General features: G+C 31.1%; 1 protein-coding gene across 3 annotated transcripts in view; it reads right to left on the reverse strand.

Annotated features, from left to right (window-relative positions):
- The window catches only part of LOC106460138 (tachykinin-like peptides receptor 99D), a 97,319-nt gene that overhangs the window by 90,287 nt on the left and 1,178 nt on the right, over positions 1 to 5,854 (reverse strand). The window lies entirely within an intron of this gene.

Consider the following 5,854-nt stretch of genomic DNA (forward strand, 5'->3'; position numbering starts at 1 on the left):
AAGAATTATTATCAAAGTGGTATGCTGTAGGAATTATTATTGTATTATTATTATTTTCTGCAATAATTATTATCGTACCAGTTTGCTGTAAAATATAATATTGTACTGGTGCGCTGTAAGAGCTATAATAGTTCTGGTCTGTAGTAATAATGGTGGTAGTTTCATAGTTCTTTTTAAAAAAGTAAATATCATCCTTATACTATTGTACAGTAATATCGGTTAATTCTGATTTACTTTCTTATTTGAAAGAATTCTAAACATCGTTATTTTTTGTAACAATTGTAAACTATTGTTATTATATTGGTCTGTAGTAAAGTCGATTTAATACTTATTGTTTCGTTATTCTTTGTTATTCAATTCCTAAAAGCAATATAGATTCCATTTCTGAGATACGTCTATCAAAAACAAGACAAAGTTATCTCTCTGCAATGGAGTTTCCTTTTCTTTAAACGTTGCTTTAATGTGTAGGTTGCAAAGCGTAATTTTTAGTAAGATTCACCTTCATGCACAAAGTAGTTAACGTGATTCAGTGTAATCATGTACAAAGTAGTTTAACGTGATCCAGAGTAATCATGCACAAATCTTCACCAACGATCACTGGACGCATTAAGATTTTGAGATATATCTGTTTAATATCTCTACGAAATTCGTAGCATTCATTAATTTCAAATCCTTGTTTAGAATCGTGTTAAAATTACCAAGAGATATGCCCAGCTTCACCGAGAATTCTCTTGTTAACATTACGAAAAGATGTGCCAAGTTTCACCAAGACTTGGCTTGATAATGTTACGAAGAGATATGCCCAGTTTTAACAAGATTTGTTACCAAAAGATATGCCCAGCTTCACTTGGTAACGTTACCAACAGATATGCCCAACTTTAACAAGATTTGTCTTGTAGACGTTACCAAAAGATATGCCCAGCTTCACTTGATAATGCTACGAAGAGATATGCCCAGTTTCAACAAGATTTGTTACCAAAAGATATGTCCATATTCACTTGGTAACGTTATCAAGAAATTTGCACAACTTCAACAAGATTTGTCTTGTTAACGTTACCAAATGATATGCCCAGCTTCACTTGGTGACGTTACGAAGAGATGTGCCCAGTTTCAACAAGATTTGTTTTGGTAACGTCACTAAGATATATGCCCAGCTTCACCAAGATTTCTCTTGGAGTGGATGGTTCTCTTTTTGTGACTGTAGCTTCACTTTGCAGATGACGACATTGACCCGAACTGGATTGAAGAATAGTATTGGAGCTTGTTTCTACCTTAACCAATACGCTGTACAAGTTTTCTGCTTCTATGTAGAACAATGAAGGCTTTATTCGTAATATTGCGTCTTTTGGGTCTACATCGTTTGAGAACAGTAACATAATCATCCAGCCATAAGTTTATTCGCGGCAGCATTGCACTGTAGAATGGTTGGAAATTCGTCATGAACCTAATAGATACGTGACAAATCTGTTGCCCGTGGGGCCACGACTCGCATCTGCAACAATACGCTACTGCATTAACATATATACAAACAGTTCTTATAATATGTGAGTAACCTTCTATATAATTTACGTTCTACTCATTTTTTAGATTGTATGTCGTATAAGATCACTTGAAATTATAAGGAAAATTTACTTTTTTATTATCTTGCTTTCCATCTGTATATCTGTTTTTCTGTCCTAAGGGATTAATATTCTCTCCTACAGGATTAATACAGAGAAGTGATCGACTAGATAAGATAAATCCAAATTATACTTATCACCAGACATTTATCAAGAAAATACAATTTATTTTATACAAGATAAAATCCTCTTAGGGTTTCAGGGAAATTCGATGATTGTCATTTATTTCTGGTATCTCTATCACGACTTTCATTTTCTGTTACTATAGATTCAAAAAATAAACATACAATGATATTACTTTGCTATTTCATGACCTTTGGCAACAGAAAAACATTTTTATATAATAATAAAAACATACAAACAACATTTGAAAAGATTCTTTACATATGTGCCGCAGTGCCTTTTTTTTTAGAAACATAATATCATATAGTTTAATAAAGCCTAGCCTGTAACTCCTTAATTATAATGTGACTTAATATACAAAATTTTAAAATTCACAATGACTGTAACTGTTTGAAAATCCGGAATAGAAACGTTCTCAACCCCAGATCTTCATCGTTTGTGCTTTTAAGATAATTTGTAATTGATCTAAAAGAATACGTGCACGTGCTTATATAATCAGAAACAAGGCATGGTAAGATGTGATACGTTAGTGCCTCATCAGAAAATTAATAAAACAAACAAAGAAGATTGCTGGTACTCTATTTTTTTCATTTACGAAGTTCTTACGTTGTATTCTATACAAAAATATTATTTTGAACGATAACAATAATAATTTGCTGTTGCATTGGGATGGTTAACAATATACACAACAGTGATATTATAAAACATGGAGTAACACGGTTGCCGTTCCGATAATTTTTGTAATTATTGTATTTACTTTAGAACCCATATAGCATGGTTATTACAAGTCATTTAACTTCAGTGTATTCTCATCGAACATTAGTACTTTAACGAAAACATTATATAACTTCATCGTGGAAAAACTCGGCGCGTGTGACTTGTGAATAACGAAGGACAAAGCTAGCTCCCCGTTAGACGAACTGTACCTACATCAACTCGTAATTAACTCGCTCATCGTGAACCCTCAGTAAGATATCAAGGAGGTTTCAGACTAGAAAGAAGACTTTATATTGCCTGTAAGTTTGTAAAATTTGTGTATATAAATCACTGTGTGTAATAGCTATTTGTAATAACTGTTTAACTATATTAAACCGTTGATTTTCTTAAATTCATGTTCTTAATTTCAGTTTTGTTTAAAGTTTATTTAGATATGTGAATCTATGTTGATATCAGCAATTGTATTGTTGTTTGTATATTAAAACATATTTGTATGAAAGAAAACTGCGTGTATCAATCTTGTTATCAAATATCATAAACTGACTATATATCGGCTTTTACTTAACTGCTAAATCTAAAGTACAATTTAACTACTGAATTTAAATTATCAGTTAACTAAATTTCGGACTTTTCGAATATTGTAATACGTAACAGCTGTAAAAGGTTTGCAGCATTTTTGTTCTTAATTCTATAGAGTTTTAACATTATCCCACTGTAACTTCATGCGAGGTTTAACTTCTACGTTATTTGAGTTTATCTTCTAATTTAATGTGGGAAGCACTTATACTTGCTTTTTACATATAAAACTTTTTTATTAAGTCTACATTCCTGGTGAAATTCCACAAACTTGATGCACTAGACACCAGACAATGACAAAGCAAGACTCAAGTGTATTAATTGAATCAATACTTAAAATGACTCAAAATACCGATACTCGAATACTCACGAGGAATGGGCGTGACGAGTAATAGCATTTCCAAATGTAAAACTTATTTTAAATACGTACCTAGCCATCGAATAAGCATAATATTATTGAAAACTTGGCTATTATTACATAACTACTAGATTTTAAAAACTAGCAATATAATTTTGTTTTTATTGAAAACCGTTGATTTTCTTAAATTCATGTTCTTAATTTCAATTTTATTTAGATGTGTGAATTTATGTTGATATCTGCAACTATTGAGACACTCAATAGTAACATGAATAATTGTCAAAAGTGTAATAAGCCTATGTAATAAGCCGAACAAGTTGTACCTGTGGCATAATGGGAAAACAGCCTGTGAATCTATTTATCTCTTAATGCAACTTAGCTGCACAGAGAAACCAAACATGCAGACGTAGCTACCACACAAAGATATAACAATAACCTTAACAGTATTATTCTCTAATTCTGTGTACAAGCGGTGAAACAGTAAGTAATAAACAGAAATATAGATTCTATATACAAATATTTTCGAGTTAGTCAGTTTCATAATTCTTTAGAATGGACAGAATGGATGCAAAGTAGGTTTATGAGTTAATATTCTTTTATCAACTAAAGTCGCCCTAGTCTTTCTATATGGAATCAAATCTGTTAGCATTTGCTTAGCTAAGAGATCTTTACATATGCTTAGAGCCATAAGTACAAATATTATCTTCTACAAATTTATTCAGAGCTTTACAGAGGCCTCAGACAACAACATACATTAAAATTCTTATTTTGAAGTCTAAAACTAGCCAATACCAGACGGAAGCGCCTAAAACGTGCGATAGAAATGGAAATAACTTAAAATCATCTCTATAGTTTGCTAGTTTTTTTCCTACACAAATTTATATTATGAATTTGCATCATTTTGAAGAGTTTTTCTTTGTGTTTATATATTGTTTCAACAATGAAATACGGTAGCAACTGAAAGCAATGTTTAATTGTAAAGGTGTAATGCCAAAGCTAAAAAACAACTAACATTATAGTGAAATATCACAGAAGTGAATAGTGCAATGTTGGAAGTTATTATCATTATTAGCAGAATGAAAAACACGGCAAGCAGTCGATGCTAATAATGTACTTTTCCTATTAGAAACCAGTGACGATTCTATTAAGAATCAATCTTTTAAAATATTTACAGTATTGTTGTGGCATATCATCGCACATTTCAGTGTTAATGCTGTTCTTTTATGCAAACTCTTACGTATCACATTAAACTCGCTTCCTTCTTTCATTAAAGTAGAACAATATTTTCAGGATAAGAATAGTTATCTGTGTTTGATAACAATTTCGCTTGTCTGGCTAAAATTTGTAAGACGTCAGATACATACATGTGATGAACGTTTTTACAAAATCGGGGATATAAATTCACTGAATATTACTTTATTGTTTATATATTAGTTCTTGGCTTACCCCAGATAGCGGAATCGTGTAATATGTAATAAGCTATAATGTTCTAAAAGGTTCATTTATCGAGATGAAAACAAAAGGATCTGAATAAAATATCTGTCTAATCTCGTATCACTATCCATAAAATATTAACAGCGTTCAATCTTGACAGACACGCGTCTGTGGGTTATTATTGAAAACAAAATGTGTGGTTTAAAATGTTCGTTGCGATTGTTCATGATTAAAAAATCCTATCACGTCATCATTTCTAGGTTGTTACAACAAGTCACAATTTCCATACATATAGGATCTATTAAATGACAGTGATTAAATCATTTGCAATCTCGACTATTGACATATTCTAGTGTGTACACAAACAACTTTGTAAGACGATACTCCCCGCAGTATTTACATAGTATTCATTTGCACTACACATACGTAAGTTTTCGACGTAGATAAACATTCTGTTCTCGCGCCAAACTCCGCAAGAGTTGGATATTTTACAGTGCAATTTCCAAAAGGTCTAATATACGTAATCTTATGTACAGTAGAACTCAAAAATATTATTCTTTATTTTATTAGTTTTTCAGACAGAATATATTATTTGATATTGTTATAAAGAATAAAATTCCTTAAGTTGCACTTCTCATGAAAGGAAAGCCTAAAAAAAAAAGGCAAAATCATATTAGCACGTAAACAAGCTTTGAATCTTTGTTTTTAACGTTGCTGTAGTTGAAACATCAAATATACTCATCCTTACGAGTCTAGCGTAGAACCATGCCTATAACTCATGATAAAAGATTGATAAAAATAACACATATGACGTTGAGCATCATAACTGAAACATGTTTGGTGTTGTTAGGCTTGAGGTATTAATTTTTATAATAAAAATTATATCTATCACCTTTTTTTCTTCTTCTCGCAAATTAAAATATAAATGAAAACAAATATGTTACATAAATAAAGTATTGCTTTACTAAAAACCAATTTAACAAAAAATAAGGATGCTGACAAAACCAGTTCCACCCAAACAATAAAT

The sequence above is a fragment of the Limulus polyphemus genome, unplaced genomic scaffold (genome assembly GCF_000517525.1).
Source record: "Limulus polyphemus unplaced genomic scaffold, Limulus_polyphemus-2.1.2 Scaffold717, whole genome shotgun sequence".
Lineage (NCBI taxonomy): Eukaryota > Metazoa > Arthropoda > Merostomata > Xiphosura > Limulidae > Limulus > Limulus polyphemus.